The sequence below is a fragment of the Phocoena sinus genome, chromosome X, assembly GCF_008692025.1.
Source record: "Phocoena sinus isolate mPhoSin1 chromosome X, mPhoSin1.pri, whole genome shotgun sequence".
Taxonomy (NCBI): Eukaryota; Metazoa; Chordata; class Mammalia; order Artiodactyla; family Phocoenidae; genus Phocoena; species Phocoena sinus.
Window position 1 is genome coordinate 73,895,095 of NC_045784.1, and position 21,351 is coordinate 73,916,445.

General features: G+C 37.0%; 1 protein-coding gene and 1 pseudogene across 2 annotated transcripts in view; both read left to right on the forward strand.

Moving 5' to 3' along the window:
• The window catches only part of DACH2 (dachshund family transcription factor 2), a 654,283-nt gene that overhangs the window by 330,265 nt on the left and 302,667 nt on the right, over positions 1 to 21,351 (forward strand). The gene's annotated exons all lie outside the window — the stretch shown is intronic.
• Positions 18,319 to 20,753, forward strand: LOC116747494 (annotated as a pseudogene).

Genomic DNA, 21,351 nt, shown 5'->3' on the forward strand with positions numbered 1-21,351 from the left:
TACACTGCTGTTTGCATTACTCTCAGTCCTGCCTTAACTGTGGGTATGCTGGCAATTAGACCTGGTGACTTTCAGGCATTGTTTCACAAGGCCACTATCACAGATCCACTGAGGTCAGGTCCCAGGACTGCAGTAGTTGTGCACCTGGACCCAGTGTCAGAGCTATGGAGGAAACCCAGGTGCTGGTCTGGTGCAACTCCTGTGGGTCTGTGCCCACAAAGCCCACAGCTGCTAAGCCAGACCCGTCTGAGCTGCCAAAGCACTTCCTGTCCTTTGGGATGTTTGGCAGGCACCAAATTTAGGAAGCTGTCAACAAAGGTGTGACTCCACAGTTCGTGCAGCCGCGAGCAAAGATTTCAGCTCTTCTTTCTTAGTCACACAGCTCATGGGGCTCAACTGTGGTTTCAGCACCTCTTCTGGGCATATTTCCTAGTGGGGGTAGCTATCTGTGCCCTCCCAAGGCAGTGCATGCAGGTCCCAGCACCCACTGGTGGATTTCCTAGTGGGGATGGTATCCATGCACTTCTGGGAAAGCAGTTCATGTTCTGGGACCCACTGATGTATTTCCGAGTCATGGAAGCTCTCTGCACCCTCCCTGGGCAGTGTGGGCAAGTCCTGAGGCCCACTGGTGGGATTCCTAGAGGCAGGAGTTTTCCACACCCTTCCTGGTCAGTGGAGGAGGATCCTGTGGCCTGCTGGCAGAATTACTAGTGGCTGGAGCTGTCTGCACCCTTCTATGGCAGCAAGGATGGGTCCTGTGGCCCGCTGGTGGAATTCCTAGTGGGTGAAGCTCTCTGTGCCCTCCTGGGATATCAGGGCAGGTCCTGGTACCCACTGGCAGATTTCCTAGTAGCAAGAACTATTTGCATGTTCCCACTACAGCAGGGCAGGTCCTGGCACCCACTGACGGATTTCCCAGTCACTGAATCTCTCTGCGACCTCCTGGGATAGCATGGGCAAGTCCTGGGGACTGCTAGTGGAATTCCTAATGGTCAAAGCTGTCTGTACCCTTCTGGGTCACCGGAGGCTGGTCCTGGGGCCCACTGGCTGATTATCTATTTAGCTATAGCAGTTTGTACATGTCAATCCCAAACTTCCAGTCTATCCCTACCCCCCACCCTTCCCCCTGGTCCCCCACCCTTCCCCCCAGTAACCATAAGTTTATTCTCTAAGTCTGTGAGTCTGTTTCTGTTTTGTAAATAAGTTCATTTGTATCATTTTTTTTCTAGATTCTGCATATAAACGATATCATATGATATTTGTCTTTCTCTTTCTGACTTACTTAGTATGATAATCCCCAGGTCCATCCATGTTGCTGCAAATGGCATTATTTCATTCTTTCGAATGGCTGAGTAATATTCCATTGTATATATGTACCGCATCTTCTTTATCCATTCATCTGTTGATGGACATTTAGATAGCTTCCATGTCTTGACTATTGTAAACAGTGCTGCAATGAACATTGGGGAGCATGTGCATGTATCTTTTCAAGTTAGTGTTTCCATTTTCTTCGGATAAACCACCCAAGTCGAATTGCTGAATCATGTGGTAGTTCTATTTTTGGCTTTTTGAGCAACCTCCATAACGTTTTCCACAGTGGCTGCACCAATTTACATTCCCACTAACAGCGTTCTAGAGCGCTCTATTCTCCACATCCTCTCCAACACTTGTTATTTGTGGTCTTTTTCATAATAACCATTCTGACAGGTGTGAGATGATATCTCATTGTGGTTTAGATTTGCATTTCTCTGATGATTAGTAATGTTGAGCATCTTTTAATGTACCTGTTGACCATCTATATTTCTTCTCTGGAAAAATATGTATTCAGGCCTTCTGGCCATTTATTAGTTGGATTGTTTGTTTTTTTGATATTGAGTTGCAGGAGATGTTTATTTATTTTGGAAATAAACCCATTATCAGTCATGTCATTTGCAACTATTTTTTCCCATTCATAGTTTGGCTTTTTGTTTTGTCATTGGTTTCCTGTGCTGTGGAAAAAGCTTTTAAATTTAACTAGGTCTCATTTGTTTAGTTTTTCTTTTGTTTCCTTTGCCTTGGGAGACAGGTCCAAAAAAATTATTGGTATGATTTATGTCAAAGAGTGTTCTGCCTATGTTTTCTTCTAGGAAATTTATGGTTTCCAGTCTTACATTTAGGTCTGTAATCCATTTTGAGGTGTTTTTTTTTTTTTGTGCATCGTGTAAGAAAATGTTCCAATTTCATTCTTTTAAATATAGCTGTCTAGTTTCCCCAGCACCACTTGTTGAAGAGACTGTCTTTCCACATTGTATATTCTTACCTCCTTTGTTATTGACTAATTGACCATAAGTGCATGGGTTTATTTTTGGCTCTTTTGTTTCATTGATCTATGTGTCTGCTTTTGTGCCAGTACCATGCTGTTTTGATAATTGTAGCTTTGTAATATAGTCTGAACTCAGGGAGAATGATATCCCTAGTTCTGTTCTTCTTTCTCAAGATTGCTTTTGCTATTTGGTGTCTTTTTTTTCACACAAATTTTAGAATCATTATTTCTGGTTCTGTGATAAATGCCATTGGTATTTTAATAGGGATTGTACTGAATCTGTAGATTGCCTTTGGTAGTATGGTCATTTTAACAATATTAATTCTTCCAATCCATGAACACCGTGTATCTTTCCATCTGTTTGTGTCATTTTTAATTTTGTTCATTAGTGTCTTATAGTTTTCTCATGTGAGGTTTTGCACATCTTCAGTTTGATTTATTCCTAGATATTTTATTCTTTTTGATGCAATTATAAATAGGCTCATTTTCGTAATTTCTCTTTCTCATAGTTCATTGTTAGTGTATAGAAATGCAACAAATTTCTGTATATTAATTTTTTATCTTACAACTTTATTGAATTCATTGATGATCTCTAATAGTATTTTGGTGGTGCCTTTTGGATTTTCTATGTATTATATCATGTCATCTGCAAACAATGATGATTTTACTTCTTCCTTTCCAATTTGGATTCCTTTTATTTATTTTTCTTGTTTGATTGTTAAGGCTTCCAATACTATGTTGAATAAAAGTTGCGAGAGTGGACATCCTTGTCTTGTTCCTGATCTTAGAGGTAATGCTTTCAGCTTTTCATTGTTAAGATGATGTTTCCTGTGAGCTTATCATATATGGCCTTTATTATGCCAAAGTATGTTGTTTCTATACCTACATTTTTATTATAAATGAATGTTGAATTTTGTCAAAAGCTTTTTCTGCATCTTTTGATGTGACCATATCATTTTTATCCTTCCTTTTGTTAATGTAGTGTATCACATTGATTGATTTGTAGATATTGAACCATTCTTACATTCCTCCAATAAATCCCACTTGTTCATGTTGTATAATCTTTTTCGTGTATTGTTGAATTTGATTTGCTAATATTTTTTGTGGAATTTTGCATCTATATTTGTCAGTGATATTGGCCTATAATTTTCTCCTTTTGTGATAAGTTTGATTTTGGTATCAGGATGTTTCTGGCCCTGTAGAATGAGTTTGGAAACATTCTTTCCTTTGCAACTTTTTGGAATAGTTTGAGAGGGATAGATGTTAACTCTTCTCAAAGTGTTTGGCAGAATTCACCTGTGAGGCCATCTGGTCCTGGACATTTTTTCATGGAGAGATATTTTATTATTCAATTTCATTCCTGTTAATTGTTCTGTTCATGTCCTATATTTCTTCTTGGTTCAGTGTTGGGAGATTGTACATTTCTAGGAATTTGTCCATATCTTCTAGGTTGTCCATTTTATTGGTATATAGTTGTTTATAGTAATCTCTTTTGATCCTTTGTATTTCTGTGGTGTTGGTTGTAACTTCATTTTCATTTCTGATTTTATTGATTTGACTCTCTTTTTTCTTAATGAGTCTGGCTAAAGGTTTATCAGTTCTGTTCATCTTTTCAAATAACCAACTCTTAGTTCCATTAATCTATTCTGGGCTTTTTTTGGTGTCTATTTCATTTATTTCTGCTCTGGTCTTTATGATTGCTTTCTTTCTACAAACTTTAGGCTTTGTTTTTTCTTCATTTTCTAGTCATTTAGGTGTAAAGTTAGGTTGTTTGGGTCTTTTCTTCTTTCTTGAGAAGGCCTGTATCATTATACACTTCCCTCTTAAAACTGCTTTTGCTGCATCTCACAGATTTTGGATTGTTGTGTTTTCATTTTCTTTTGTCACCTGGTCCAGGTGGTGCTGGGGCTACTGCCAGCTTACTGGTAGGCATAACTTGGCCTGGGGTCACTGGCTTCAAGGCACTGGGGGTCCTGAAGCTGGTGTTTGCTCATTGGTGGTTGGGGCTGAATTCCATGGGTCACTGGCTGAGGGACCCAACGTGTCCCAGAGCTGGTGCTTGACTGCTGATTGTCAGGAATGAGGTCAGGGTGGGGGTTCCATGGCTGGTGCCAATCTGCTGGTGGGTGTGCTGGGTCCTGCCAGGGCATGCTGCATGGCTGTGGTGTTCCTGGGGCTGGTGTCTGTCCATGGGCGGGTTTTCATTGGCTTATTTTTTATTTCAGCAGAAAAGCACTTAGTTTATAACCATTAATTATGATGTTAATTGTAGAATTTTTGTGATGTTCTATATCAAGTTGAGGAAGTTCCCATCTATTTCTACCTTATTGAGAGTCTCTATCAAGAATATGTGTTAGGGCTTCCCTGGTGGCACAGTGGTTGAGAGTCCACCTGCCAATGCAGGGGACACGGGTTCGTGCTCCGGTCCGGGAAGATCCCACATGCCGTGGAATGGCTAGGTCCATGAGCCATGGCCACTGAGCCTGCGCGTTTGGAGACTGTGCTCCGCAACAGGAGAGGCCACAACAGTGAAAGGCCCACGTACCGCAAAAAAAAAGAATATGCGTTAGATTTTGTCAAATGCTTTTTCTGAATATATTTATATAATCACATGACTTTTCTTCTTTATCCTCTTGATGTGACAGATTACATTCACCAATTCTCATATGTTGAGGCAAACTTGCATACCTGCAAGAAATCTCATTTGATCATGGTGTATAACATTTTATAAATTGTTGGACTCAATTTACTAATATTTTGTTAAGGACATTTGTGTCTAAGTTTATGAGAGATATTCATCTGTAGTTTTTGTTTCTTTTAATAAAAGAAAATATTTGGTATCAGTGTAATGCTGGCCTCAAAGAATGAGTTAGTAAGTATTCCCTCTGCATCTATTTTCTGTAAGATACTGTAAAGAATTGGTGTAATTTCTTCTTTAAATGTTTGGTTTTATTCACTAGTGTAACAATTGGGCCTTGTGCTTTCTGATTTTGAAGTTTATTAAGTATTGATTAAAATTTTTAAAAAGATATGGGCCTATTATTTATTTGTTTATTGAAGTATAGTTGATGTGCAAAATTATGTTAGGTTCAGGTGTAAAACGTAATGTTTTGACATTTAACTACGTTACAAAATGATGACCATGATAAGTCGAGTAACCATACAAAATTATTCCAGTATTACTGACTATATTCCTTATGTTGTATATAACATCCCTGTGACTTATTTATTTTATAACTCCAGTATGTACCTCTTAATCTCCTTCCCCTATTTCATCCAACCCTCCACTTCCCTCCCCTCTGGCAGCCACCAGTCTGTTTTCTGTATTTATGAGTATGTTCCATTTTGTTCATTTGTTTTGTGTTTTTTAGATTCCACATATGAGTGAAATACAGATTTTGTCTTTTTCTTTCTGACTTATTTCACTTAGCATAATACCCACTAGATCCACCTGTGTTGTCACTAATGACAAGATTTCATTCCATTTTACGGCTGAGTAATATTCCATTGAGTAATATACTATATCTTCTTTATCCATTCATCTATTGATTATGTTGCTAATCATAGGTTACCTTCCATATCTAGGCTTAGGTTGCTTCCATATCTTGGCTCTTGTAAATAATGCTGCAATTAACATAATGGTACATGTATTTTTTCAAATAAGTGTTTCTGTTTTCTTTGGGTAAATACCCAGAAGTGGTATTGCTGCCTAAAAATAGGAAGACCTATTTTTAATTTTTTGAAGAATGTCCATACTGTTTTCCATAGTGGCTGCACGAATTTACATTCCCACTGATGGTTCATGAAGGTTCCCTTTTCCATACATCCTTGCCAACTTATTATTTGTTGTATTTTTGACAATAGCTATTCTGACAGATGTGAAGTGATAGCTCATGGTTTTGATTTGTGTTTCTTTAATGATTAGTGATGTTGAGCATCTTTTCATGTGTCTGTTGGCCATTCGTATGTCTTCTTCAGAGAAATGTCTATTTGGGTCCTTTGCCCATTTTAAAATCCTGTTTTAATGTTTTTATTTTTGATATTTAGTTGTGTGTTTTCTATTTATTTTTGTTATTAACCCCATATCAAATATATCATTGGCAAATAACTTCTCCCATTCAGTAGATTGCCTTTTCATTTTGTTGATGGTTATCTTTGCTGTAGAAAACCTTTTAAGCTTGATGTAGTCCCATTTGTTTATTTTCACTTTTTTTGCATTCAGTAATTTGTGTCTTTCTAGGAAGTTTTCCATTTCACTTATGTTATCAAATTTGCAAACATAGTAATTTTCAATATTTCTTTATTAGTTTTTAATATTTATAGGATCAGTAATAATGGCCCCTCTTTCATTTATGATATTAGTAATTTAATTCTCTCATTTTTTTCTTAGTTAGGTAGGTTAGAAGTTTCATAAATTTAATAGACCTTTTCTAATAATCGGGTTTTGGTTTCATTGATTTTCTGTTTTCAATTTCACTGATTTTTGCTGTAATTTTATTATTACTTTTATTCTACTTTCTTTGGATTTAATTTGATTTTCCTTTTTTAGTTTCCTAAGATGAACGCTTGAATAATTCATTTTATGTCTTTCTCTTTTGTAATATACTAATGCAATTTCATAGATTTCCCACTAAGTCCTGCAGTCATCACACTCCACAGATTTTGATAAATTGTATTTTCATTTTCATTCAGTTCAAAATACTTTAAATTTATCTTGAAATTCTTTTTGATCCACGTGTTATGTAAAAGTATGCTATTTAATGTCTGTATGTGGCTGCTTTCCAAGTATCTTTCTATTATAATTTCTAGTTTATTTTCATTGGGATCTGAGAGCATACTTTGTATGATTTTTAGTCCTTTAAATTTGTAACAGCATGTTTTATGGACCAGAATGTGGTCAGTCTTGGAGAATGTTCAAAGTAGTTTGAGAAGAATGTGTATTCTTCTGTTGTTGAATGAAGAATTTGTAAATGTAAACTAGATCTAGTTGATTGATGGTGCTATTCAGTTCAACTCTGTCCTTGCTGATTTTCTGCCTGCTGGATCTGTCAATTACTGATAGATGGGTGTTGAAATCTCCAACTATAAGAGTGGATTAGTTTTTTTCTACTTGAAGTTCTATTAGCTTTTGTGTCATGTATGTTGATGCTTTGTTGTTAGGCACATTCACGTTAAGAATTAAGACTTTCTTGGAGAATTGACCCCTTTATCATCATGCAGTGCCTTCTTTATTCCTAAGAATTTCCCTTGCTCTGAAGTCTGTTTTGTCTGAAATTAAGAAAACTTCGGCTTTCTTTTGATTGGTATTAGCGTGATATGTCTTTTTCCATCCCTTTATTTTAAATCTATCTGTGTCTTTAAATTTAAAGTTGGTTTCTTATGAATAACATATAATTAGGTGTTTTTAACACACTCTGATAGTCTCTGTCTTTTAATTGGTATATTTAGACCATTGACATTTAAAGTGATTATTGATATAGTGGGATTAATACCTATTGTATTTGTAGCTTTTTTCTTTTTTTGTAGCTTTTTTCTATCCACTGTCCTTGTTTTTTGTGTCTGCTTTTGATTCCTACTCTTTTTCTGCCTCTGATTTTAACTGAGCAGTGTACATGAATCCATTTTATCTTGTCTTTTAGCATTCCAATTATATTCTTATTTTGCTATTTTTTGTGGTTGCCCTAGAGTTTGCAATATACATTTATGACTAATCCAAGTCCATTCTCAAATAATACTACATCCAAAATTTTACAGTTAGTGCAATTACCTTATAACAGAATATTCCCAATTCCTCTCTTCTCTCCCTTACAATATTGCCATCATTCATTTTTGCCTATCCGTATGTTATAAGTTGCCAAGTGCATCATTGGTATTACTATTTTGAACATACTGCTAACTGCTAAATCAATTAAAAATGAAGAAAATAAAAGATTTCATTTTACCTTCATTTATTCCTTGTCTAATGTTCTTCCTTTCTTTATATAGTTCCAGATTTTAGATATATATCATTCTCCTTTCTGAAGAACTTCTTTTAACATTTTTTGCATGGCTAGTCTACTAGTAAAAAATCCCCTCAATTTTTGTTTGTCTAACAAATCTTTATTTCTCCTTTACTTTTGAAGGATAATGTCATGGAGTAAAGAATTATTGGTTAGTGTTTTTCTTTTCTTTCAACACTTTAAAAATTACACTTCACTGTCTTCTTGCTTGCTGGTTTTTGGAGAAAAAGCCTATATAACTCTTGTCCTTGCTCCTCTATAAGTATGGCTTTATCCACCTACTTCTTTAATTTATGATTTTCTCTTTGTTTTTGATTTTCTCTAGTTTGAATATGATACGCCTAGTTATAGTTATACATACAGTTGACCCTTGAACAGCGTGGGGGTTATGGGTATGACTCCCCACACACAGTTGAAAATATGGATAAAACTTTATAGTCAGCTTTCTATATCCCTGTTTCTGCATCAATGGATTCAACCAACAACAGATCATGTAGTACTGCAGTATTTACTGAAAAAAGTCCACATATAAGTGTACCTGTGCTGTTCAAACCCATGTTCTTCATAGGTCAACTCTGTGTGTATGTGTGTATACACACACACACACACACACACACACACACACACAAACACACACATGCATATATATATATATATATAGTGCTTCTTGTTTTCTGAGCTCCCTGGATCTATAATTTGGTGTCTACAATAATAATTTCATTATTACTTCAAATATGTCTTCTCTCTCTGTCTTTCTTTCTTCTCTTTCTGATATTTCCATGAAACATATGTTACAACACTTGTAGTTTTCCCACAGTTCTTTGATATTTTGTTCCATCTTCTTCATTCTTTTTTCTCTTTGATTTTAAGTTTTCAAAGTCCATATTGACCTTTCTTCATGTTCACTTATTCTTTCTTTCTTTGTTTCCAGTCTATAGATGATCATATCAAAGGCATTCATCATTTTGTTAGTTTTTAAAAACTTTCTAGCATTTCATTTTGCATGTTTCTTGAGTTCCCATCTCTTTGCCGACATCAGTTCACCTTTTGTTGCATGTTGTCTACTTTGTCTATTAGTATCCTTAGCATATGAATCATGGTTATTTTTAATTCTCAGTCTGATAATTGTTAAACCTCTGCCATATCTGAGTCTGGTTCTGATGTTTGCTCTGTCTGTTTAAACTGTTTTTTGTTTGTTTTTGTTTTGTCTTTTATTGTGTCTTGTGATTTTATTTTTTTTCTTGCGTTATGCAGGTCTCTCACTGCTGTGGCCTCTCTCATTGCAGAGCACAGGCTCCGGACATGCAGGCTCAGCAGCTATGACTCATGGGCCCAGCCGCTCCGCATCATGTGGGATCCTCCCGTACCGGGGCATGAACCCGTGTCCCCTGCATCAGCAGGCAGACTCTCAACCACTGCACCACCAGGGAAGCCCTCTTGTGATGTTTTGTTGCAAGCTGGGCAAGATGTACTGGATAAAGGAATTTAGATAAATAGGCCTTTTAGTGTAAGGTTTTATTTTTATCTGGGTGGTTGCTAGCCTGTGTTTAATGTTTGCTGTCTCTATAGGTGTAAGAAGCTAAAATTGTCTCTATTTTCCTTGTTTTTGTCTCCTGTGGACCATGGGTTTCCCTAGAGACTACTTCTTAAATATTGTCTAGACATGGAGATCTGTCAGAGGTATCTAGAGTTAGGTTTTTCCCTTCTCCAGGTCAGTTAGTTTCCAGTAAAACTCCAGTCAGTTGGGCTCTGGTAATATAGTCTCCCTGAGGTCATTTTTTATTAGAAGAACAGAATGCTCTGGGTATATCTAAAAATGGCTACATTACCCCTCTTCTAGCCAAAAGTACTAGGGGATTTTTCTCTGATCTTCACTATGAGGACCTGGTAGATCTCCTGGAGGTAAAACACCTAAAATTATGGGGGACCCTCTAAGACTGGCCCTCCCTGGCATTTTTAACTCTCAAGCTTGTCTACTTTGAGCCTTTGGCAATTACAGTTTAAGTTTTCTGCCTTGGTATTGGCTCTAATAGTAAAATTCTTTTTCTAGGCCTCTGTTCTAGGAAGCTGTAAGTCTGTATTTTCAACATGTTTCATTATGGTTTTAACTTACATTCCCCTGATGGATACTGATACTAAACATATTTTCATGTGTTTATTGGCTATTTGTATATAATTCATTAGAGAAGGGTTGATTCAGATCCTTTTGCCCATTTTTTAATTGGGCTATTTGCCTTTTAATTAATGAGTTGTGTTTTAATTTTCAGAGTATTCATTTTTCACTTCTTTTGTTAAATTTATTCCTAAATATTGTATTTCTTTTGATATTATTGTAAATTAATAGTCATTTCAATTTCATTGTGTTATTTTTAGGTGTTTATAGAAATACAATTATTTTATATAATGATTTTGTATTCTACAACCTTGTTGATCTACTTTCTTAATTCAATAGCTTTTAAAATTGAATTCCTTAAGATTTTCTATATACAATATCATGTGATACATGAGTAGAGATAGTTTTATGTCTTCCTTTCTAATCTCATAGATTTTTATTTTATTTACTTCACTAATTCCTATAGCTTGAACCTCCAGTACACTTTTCAACAGAGGTGGCAATAGCAGGCATCCTTTTCTTTTTCATGCTCTTAGGGGCAAAGCATTAATTATGATGTTCTGTGAGATTTTGTATATGCCCTTTATCAGGTGAAGTTCCCTTTATTCCCAGTTGTGGAGTAGTTTTTTACTAAGAAAGAGTGCTGTATTTGCTTCTATTGATATGATAATATGGTTTGGACCCTTTATTCTATTAATATGGTATATTACATTAATTGATTTTCTATGTTAAGCCATTCTTGAATTATTCAGATAAATCTCAATTGGCCATGGTGTATATTGTTTTTTATATGTTGCCGAATTTGGTTTGCTAGTATTTCGTTGAGGATTTTTGCATGTAGATTCATAGGATAAATTGTTTTATAGTTTTCTTGTGATATATTTGATTTTGGCATTCAATTTACTCACATTTTCTATTTCTTCTTGAGTCAATTTTGATAGTTTGTTTCTGTTTCTAGGATTTTGTCCATTACACCTAGGCTTATAATCTTTTTTATTTCTGTAAGGTCTTTAGTAATGTCTTCTTTTTTATTTCTGATTTAAGTCAATTGAATCTTCTCTCTCTTTTTGTCTGTCTATCTAACAGTTTGTCAATTTTGTTGATCTTTCAAAGAAACAACTTCTGGTTTACTTGAGTTTATTTATTGATTTCTATTCTCTATTTCACTTATTTCCCCTATAAACTTTCCCATTTTATTTCTTCTACTTGCTTTGGGTTGAGTTTTCTCTTCTTTTATTTCTGGTTTCATAAGGTAGAAGGTTGTTGTTTTGAGACTTTTTGTGTGGAAAAATACACATAACATAAAGTTTAGAAGGAGGAACTGTCGATGTTCCCTTTTATTCTCTACCTCAAAGATTCAACTTTTCTATTTTTATTTGAATTTATAATTTATATATATCTACTGCTAAGTACAAGTTAAGATTACAAAAACCAGCACACTTATCATAATACCATAAACACAAAAGTAGAAAACTAGTGTATGAAGGCGAGAAAAAGCCTACTAAAAACTTGGGTTAATACCATTGCAGTGTTTATGCTCAATCATGGGACCTAGCCATTCTTTTCTAATTTGGTGAATTTGTGGATGTAGGGATGGGTCTACATTGGGTTAACAAAATTAATATTTTAGTTAAAGCTTTTGAGGGATCCAAGTAAATGAAAATAATTTTTTAAAGGCAAAAAATTTTACCATTTTAACCATTATAAAGCGTACAATTCAGGAACATTATGTACAGCCACAGCATTGTACAATCACTATGTTGCTCCAGAATTTTTTCATCATCCCAAAGTGATACCTTACTCCTTAAGCAGTTACTTTTCATACTCCCTCTCCCAGCCCCTGGCAGCCACTATTCTGCTTTCTTTCTCTGTGGATTTGCCTGTACTGGATATTTTATGTGAAAAGAATCATACAATATGTGGCCGTTTGCATCTGGCTTCTTTCACTAGCATAATGTTTTCAAGGTTCATCTATGGTGTAGCATGTATCAATATTTATTATTTTCTATGTCTATTATTTTCTATTTTTTATTATTTTTATAGATATACCACATTTTGTTTATCCATTTATCAGTTGATGGTCATTTGGGTTATTTCCATCTTTTCACTACTGTGAATAGTGCTGTTCTGAACATTAGTGTACAGGTTTTTGCTTTAAGACCTGTTTTCAATTATGGTATAGACTTAGGAGTGGAATTCCTTGCTCAGATGGTCATTCTATGTTTAACTTTTCCAAGAACCACCAAACTTTTTTCCACAGTGATTGCACCATCTTACAATCCTACCAGCAATGTATATGTGCTCTAATTTCTCCACATCCTCCCCAATACTTACTTATTTTTTTTTCCATATGGTCATCCTCATGGGTGTGTAGTGGTACCTCTTTGTGGTTTTGAGTTGCATTTCACTAATGACTAATGACATTGAGTATCTTCATGTCCTATTTGGCTGTTAGTATATCTTTTTTGGAGAAATGTCTACTCAGCTCCTTTGCCCATTATTTAATTGTTTGTCTGCTTTTTGGTTGTAAGAATATTTACATATTCTGGATACTAGAATCATATCAGATATATGATTTGTAAATATTTTCTCCTGTTCAGTGTGTTGTCTTTCCACTCTTTTGATAGTGTTTGATACACAAAAATGTTTAACTTAGTAAATTCCAATTTACGTAGATTTTCCTTTTGTTCCTTGTGCTTTCAGTGTCATATATATGAAACTGTTGCCAAATCCAAGATCATCAAGATTTACCTTTATAAATTCTTCTAAAAGTGTTAGAGTTAGCTCCTGTTGTACTAGCATCATTTGTTGAATATACTATTCTTTCCCCACTGAATGGTCTCTTCACCCTGTGATCATAGATGTGGGGGTTATTTCTGGATTCTCAATTCTATTCCATTGATCTAGGTATTTATCCTTAAGGAAGTACCACAGTCTTGATTACTACAATGCTGTATTAAGTTTTGAAATTGGTAAGTTTGAGTTCTTCAACTTTGTTATTGTTTTCAAGATTTTTTTTTCTATTTGGAGCCCTTTGCAATTCCATATGAATTTTAGGATTGTATTTTCCATTTCTGCAGGAAAAAAAAAAGAGCTGTTGTCATATTGATAGGGGTTGCATTGAATCTATAGATTGCTTTGGGGTGTATTGCCATCTTAACAATATTAAGTCTTCTAATCCATGAACATGGAGTGTATTTCCATCTTCATATTTAATATAGTCATTTACATCTACAAATTTCCCTTTAAGTACTTTTTTAGCTACATTCAGTAAGTTTTGGTATGTTGTGTCTTCATTTCATTCATCTCAAACGACTTTCTAATTTCCCTTGTGATCTTGTGTTTCAACCATTGGTAATTTAGGAACATGTTTTTTAGTTACCTCATATTTGTGAATTCCCCAAACGTCTTCATTTTATTTATTTATTTTAAATTTTCCTTCTTTCTTTCTTTCTCTTTCTTTCTTTCTTCCTTCCTTCCTTCCTTCCTTCCTTCCTTCCTTCCTTCCTTCCTTCCTTCCTTCCTTCCTTCCTTTCTTTCTTTCTTTCTTTCTTTCTTTCTTTCTTTCTTTCTTTCTTTCTTTCTTTCTTTCTTTCTTTCTGGCTGTGTTGAGTTTTCGTTGCTGGGCACAGGCTTTTTCTAGCTTCAGCAAGTGAGGGCTACTCTACGTTGCAGTGCAGGGGCTTCTTACTGTGGTGGCTTCTCTTGTTGTGGAGCATGGGCTCTAGGTGCGTGGGCTTCAGTAGTTGTGGCACATGGGCCCAGTAGTTGTGACACATGGGCTTAGTTGCTCCGTGGCATGTGGGATCTTCCCAGACCAGGGCTCGAACCCATGTCCCCTGTATTGGCAGGCAGATTCTTAACCACTGCACCACCAGGGAAATCCCCTTCATTTTATTTATTTCTAATTTCATTCTACTGTGTTCAGAAAATAAAACTTGCATGTTTTCAATTCTTTTAAATTTACTGATGTTTGTTTTACTGCCTAGCATATGGTCTATCCTGTAGAATGTTCTATGTACTTCAGGAGAATGTTTTATGCTGGTTTTGGGTGTAGTATTCTATAGATGTCATCTAGGTCTACTTGCTTTGTAGTATTGTTCAAATCTTGTATTTCCTTGTTGACCTACTACCTAGTTGTTCTATCTGTTATTGTAAATGGATTACTGAAGTCTCCAACTATGATCTGAATTATCTATTTTTACATTTATTATTTCAGGCTTTGCACTATGCATTTTGGAGCTCTGTTTGTAGGTGCACATATATCTATACTCATTACATCTTTGTGATTTATTGACCATTATTATTATAAAATGTCCCTCTCTATTACTAGTAACATTTTTAAAATGTCTATTTTATTCCTCCTCAGAGGGCACAGCCTTTAGCATAAATACAGTCACTATGGGATGACAAGGTTTTATCATGGTTCTCTTTGACTGTCACTTTCTCTGATATCTCTGTCAAGCTGTTTGCCTCTGTTGATATCTCATTCAGCCCTTAGCCCTGAGTCATAACCAGCTGATTTTTCTCTTATTTTTGACAACACATTGGGGGTATAAATACTACATATAGTCTGACCCAATTATATTCTGGCCACTTGCAGGGGTTGATTTTATAAGCTATTCTTTGAGGTTTGTTCTGACCCCAGGAGGGATCTTCTTAATTGTTTCTTTCCCTGGTTTTCTCTTGTCAGCTAGCTGGCCTGTGGTTTAACTGGTTGTTCTCATGGAGTTTTTAGCCTCCTCTTTATTGCTTACATCTAAAATATCCATTATATTCAACAGCACCATGAAGTTTGAACTTTCCAAAACTCTACCAAATAAAGTCAGTTCCCTTGGGAAGAGCTTCTTAGTTTTCTGTTATTATGGCCCACCTCTGTCTCTCCAGTTAACAACTGTGCACCATTTCTCTGGATTAGGGTACAGGGAGGTGGCTTACTTCTCTCAGAATGACACCCCTGCTTCACATGGCAGTAACTTCTGCTCTTCTTCACTTGCCTTTCCCAAGATAGAACCTTCATCCTTTGAATGAGCTGGGACAAAAGTGATCTGGGCTGCACTGTTTCTGTTCTGCTGCACCTTGTTAGAGCTTCTGCCTTGTAAATTGTGGCTAGGTGGAGGAAGAGAGACCTAGAACACTCAGAATGTAATAGAGCTTTTGTAACATGGAACTGAGGAGGATGAGCAATGTCTTTCCATCCTCAGAGATATCATAGCCCTTAACTGGGATCTGGGGGAAGAGACGACCCTGTGTTTTTGGTCACACCTGCTCATAGTGCAGCACCTATCCTGCTGAATTGAAGCAGAGGGGAGGGAGAGAGGGTTTCCTGGCGCAAGTGTCACTGACTTTTGCTGTTTTTATTGGGATTTTATATATTTTGGGGGGGATAAATGTTTCTTCTTTTGCTGTATTTAATTGTGGATATTTCTAACAGACTTAAAAATTTTTGGTTTCAAATAATTCTTATCAATTATGTTTTTCCCCTGGGAGCAGTTCTGCAGAGCTCCTAACATCGCTGTTCTAGAATTCATCTCTTATTGATTATTTCTTCCATGCAAGCTCAGTCTTTCCTCGTTCTTGTGTATCTAATAACTTTAGAATTTATTCTATATATTTTGAATATTATGTTAGAATTTAGGACTTATTTAAAGCCTATGCAGAATGTTGCCTGTGCAGAATGTTGATATTTTGTTTTATCAAGGAAACGACCTTTTTATGTTCAGGCCACAACTTCTCATCCACACTGTGTGTTGTGCTTTCAATGTAATTGTTGTTAAAAGTCTGTGCAGTGATTTTCAAATCTATCATTTGTGTGCATTACCTAGGGCATTCTGGTGCTTGGCAGTAGTTTCATTTAGTTTATTTCTCAAAGTCTTTGGTATGCAGAATAAGATCAGATTCCCATGCACACACAGTTCAGACTTGATACCAGGATTTCATAAATTATTTTATAGGCTCAGTGTCTTGAGTAGCTCCCTCTTCTTGACTTCTCCTGTGATTTCAAGTTCTTTGGGTCTCCTCTTTTCAGACCTTTGGATAGTTATTTGAGACTTGGTTACTTCACCTTATTGGGCACTTCCATTCCTGTGCCTGTGTTCATTTTCTCGTGGTGGGGAGTCAGAAATAAAAAAAAAATATCAATGGGCTTGGCCCCAAGTTCTTGGTACCAGATCTCCTCTGATCAGAAGGGGAACTTCCTGTACTCTTGGTTCCACACTACAGATTGAGAGCTAGGACATGAGGGATTGGAGAAAGGAAAACAAAGAAACAAAAAACAAAAGCAAAAAACCAAGGATTTCCAGTATCTCTGAATGGTAGGAGTTCCCTTTCCTGCTCCTTAAGCCAGAGGCAGAGGGCTTCTCCTATTTCCCTCTCTGTCTGCACCAGTGCCCATTTATATGTTTCAGGCTATGTTGAGTTCAAGCTAGAAGATACTGGAGGGGAAATTGTGCAATCCTACTACCAGATCAGTAGTACTTTGAATTCTGATGTTCTTACTCTATCCTCCTGCTAATATACTATTCAGAATTCTCAAAGAGCTACATCATGCATTCTATCTAGGTATCACTGTGTTGTGTGAGAGAGAAAGGGTGGTATGTGTTTACCTGTTTTACCTAGAAGCATCACCAACTTTGTTACAGCATGTATTTTGACCTTTCCCTGTATGGCCAGGTACACAATTTCTGTACCACTAATCACACAGGTAAATTATGGTATATGATTTTAGTAGTCCTTGCTGTACATGTAACAAAGGCCCTGAGTTTTGATGAACCTTGATTTGGATTACCCATCAATTTACTGATTTCCCTTTACAGTTCTAAGGGAAAGAGGAAATTCATACTACTATGGAGTACAATTAAACTCACAACCTTTCCTTCACAATTTAAAACCTTGAAATTTATTTCATTTGCTTCTAGTAATGTTTGCAAACTCTTAAGTTTGTAACTCAAATGTTTATTTTAGTGAATATTTTTATCTAACTTGACACCATTATTACTGCATTAGAGTAAAGCAAAAATGTGTTATTACTGTATATCTTCTGTTACAGGTCTTTAATGTAATAAAGATCTGTAATGTGACTTTAATATTGTTTCAATTTTAATGTCATAGAAAAATACTCTGAAGATGAAATAGTTCTTATTTACTTTTCACTGTAATGAATAGTATGTCAAGGGACAGCAGACATCTTTTCCTTCTATTCATATAGAGGACAATATGTAGTCATCTGTGAATACATACAGTTGGAAATTATGATTGAGGCCAATAGAAACCCAGGCATACAGACTTCCTTTCTCAATTAAAATAAAAATCCTGACTAAAAAAATTAAGAGCAGACAGTAAACTGTCCAGTCTCCATGATTTCTGGTTGAAGATCTTCATTACAGGTTTGTTATTTTTACTGCAATATACAATGCAGATTCCTTTCATTATTGAGGATCATAATATTAAGTTCTTTCAAATGGAAAAGAGCTTATTTCCATGGGAGAGTGTGCTGCTGCTGCTGATGCTGTTTTTGTTGTTGTTTTTCAGTCTCAAGGACAGAATTATACTTTTGTCTTTTGAACAAGTATTTAATATAGAGGATGCATTGAAAAAAGGGAAATGTTAACATCTAGAGACTCGGTGCTTATTTCAAAATGAATGGGTGGAATAAAATGTACCTTAGTTCTTTTGTGTCTATAAAATTATAGAACTCTACTCTCTTGTGAACATCCTTGATTTCCACTTGTCTTCCTTTAATGCTTTTCCATCCTCTTCCCCCTCTTCATTTATTCCATAAATACTTATTGCATGCAAATGTTTCTTTTGTTCTATAACAATTTAGTGAGAATATATACAAATCAAAATTTGATTTAGAAGGGAAGCAGCGTGAGGAGTCAGTTGAGCACCAAGGCTCATTGAAACAGGCCTCCATGGCCCTCCGCAACCCACAGTATATTTTTGGAGATTTTAGCTCTGATGAATTCCATTAGTTCTTTGTGACTCCTTGCTCTTCGCTTGAGCATCGTCTATGTAGTGGAGCAGTTCTGCCTGGTGCACAAGCTGCTGATGAACTACCTAATGGAGAAGACTATTAGAGAATTGAATTCGGTGTTAATGAAGTAACTGAACACACTGACACTTTGCTGAGAACTCCCAACTACATACAGTATTTCAAGCACATTGAATCCTTAGGCCCCTGAATTTATCCTTATTTGCACAGCTTTCCAAAAGATCCCTGATGACATAGATACAGAAGTGAACTGTAGCTCCACCAACTACCAGTACCCAGGCTCTGCATTTGCTCTGGATGGCAGCACTAATGTGGAGGTGGAAGTTTTAGAAAATGATGACATCTTGGGTGGTCTTGGACAAAGGGAGCGTAAAAAGAAAACAAAAACAGTCCACCTGGGTAGAGTTACTTGAAAGATGGCAGCGAGTGTATACTTCCACAGAAGTCTTGGTCAATGGCCACGTCAATCCCAGAGTCCAGAACAGTGTAAGCGCAGAGGATGCAAAGTTGATGGGTGATGTGTCCCTGTCAGGGACACCCAGAACTTGTGGCAGCCCTCAGGATGCCACGGACTTCAGCAGTGATGCTGTGCCTAGTGGTTCTTTCCTAGAGCCTTCATCAGAAGGCCAGGACTGCAGGGGCAGCACGAGGGCTGCCTGCCATGGGGCTGACATTGGATAATCTTGCTACCACACAGAGACTGCTATGGACACCCTTTTGAGGACAGCTGTGGCTCAGCCTTAGGTTGGGACTGATACTACTGAGAACCTTGGAGGTGCCAATGCACAAATACTTGAATCCTTGGTTGAGGGCACAGCTGCCAGCAGGGTGGAGTTGCACACTGTGCAAGCTCAGACATGGACCCTGAGAAAGCTAAGAGCACCTCCCCTCCTGCAGATGCCCGGGCCTCTGTGGTAGGCCCTGCTCCCACCAGTTGGCCTGCAAAATCGTGGGTCAGTCTTTTTCAGGATTCTAAGCCCTCTTCCTCCTACTCACTCCCCTCCCCTCTCCCTCCTTGTCTGTGGTTTCCATGGAAACTAAGTATTCCCCTCCCACCACTTCTACCCTGGTCTCCGAAAAGCAGGTTGAAGTCAAGGAAGGGCTGGTTCCAGTTTCAGAGGATCCTGTAGCCATAAAGATTGCAGAGTTACTGGAGAACGTAACCTTGATTCATAAACCAGTGTCATTGCAACCCCGCGGGCTGATCAATAAAGGAAACTGGGGCTACATTAATGCTACACTCCAGGCATTGGTTGCTTGCCCTCTGATGTATCACCTGATGAAGTTCATTCCTCTGTATTCAAAAGTGCAGAGGCCTTGTATATCTACACCCATGATAGATAGCTTTGTTCGGCTAATGAATAAGTTTACTAATATGCCAGTGCCTCCAAAACCCAGACAAGCTCTTGGGGATCATGAGGGATATCCGCCCTGGAGCTGCCTTTGAACCAACGTATACTTATAGACTCCTGACAGTTATCAAGTCGAGCCTTTCTGAAAAGGGTCACCAAAAAGATGCTGAGGAGTACTTAGGCTTCATTCTAAATGGACTTTATGAGGAAATGCTGAACCTAAAGAAACTTCTCTCAGCAAATAATGAAAAACTTACTATTTCCAATGGACCCAAAAACCACTCAGTGAACAAAGACAAGCAGGAAGAACCAGGCAAATGAAATGAGGACTAATGGGAGCAAGTTGGCCCCTGAAATAAAACCTTGTTCATTCACCAGGCGGATTTTGTCCAGACCCCAATCACTGGCATTTTTGGTGAACACATCAGGTCTGTGGTTTACCAGCAGAGTTCAGAAGTGTCTGCCACCCTGCAGCCGTTCTTCATGTTGCAGCTGGATATCCAGTTGGACAAGATACACACCGTCCAGGATGCGTTGGAAAGCTTGGTGACAAGAGAATCTGTCCAGGGTTATACCACCAAAAACAAACAAGAGGTTGAGATCAGTTGAAGAGTTACTCTGGAAAAACTCCCTCTTTTTCTCGTGTTGTACCTGAAATGGTTTGTTTACGAGAAGACTGGTGGAAGTCAGAAGCTTATAAAAAATATTGGATATCCTGTAGACTTGTAAATTAATAAAGAAATGCTTTCTCCAGGGGTTAAAAAATAAGAATTTTAAATGTCACAGAGCCTATAGGCTATTTGCAGTGGTCTACCGCCACAGCAGCAGCAACACTGGTGACCACTACAACATGGATGTCTTCCAGGTTAGTCTGAATGGCTGACTGCACATCAACGACCAGATGGTCAAGGTGATTAACAAATACCAAGTGTTGAAGCCCACAACTGAGTGCACAGCCTACTTCTTGTATTACTGCCATGTGGACCTGCTGTAGCTGTCACTGTCTGTGCCCAACACTGCTTATTGAGCACCAAGTCTCACCGACTTCCCTCCTATCTTCAGTGATTCTTTAGAGAGAAACTCTTTCTACCTGTTGCAAAAATAGGCTAGAATGAAAGGAGACGCCTTGGAGTTTGTGCACAACATAGTTTGTTAACTTCTAATTTCCAAATCAAAATCATTTGATTGAAATAGATTGTCACTTGACTTAACAAAATACACAATCTGTATATCTTTTTGGAGAAATGTCTATTTAGGTTTTCCACCCATTTTTGGACTGGGTTGTTTTTTTAATATAGAGCTATATGAGCTGCTTGTATATATTGGAGATTAAGCCTTTGTCAGTTGCTTCATTTGCAAATATTTTTTCCCATTCTGAGGGTTGTCTTTTCATCTTATTTATGCTTTCCTTTGTTGTGCAAAAGCTTTGAAGTTTCATTAGGTCCCATTTGTTTATTTTTGTTTTTATTTCCATTTCTCTAGGAGGTGGGTCCAAAAGGATCTTGCTGTGATTTATGGCATAGAGTGTTTTGCCTATGTTTTCCTCTAAGAGTTTTACAGTGTCTGGCCTTACATTTAGGTCTTTAGTCCAT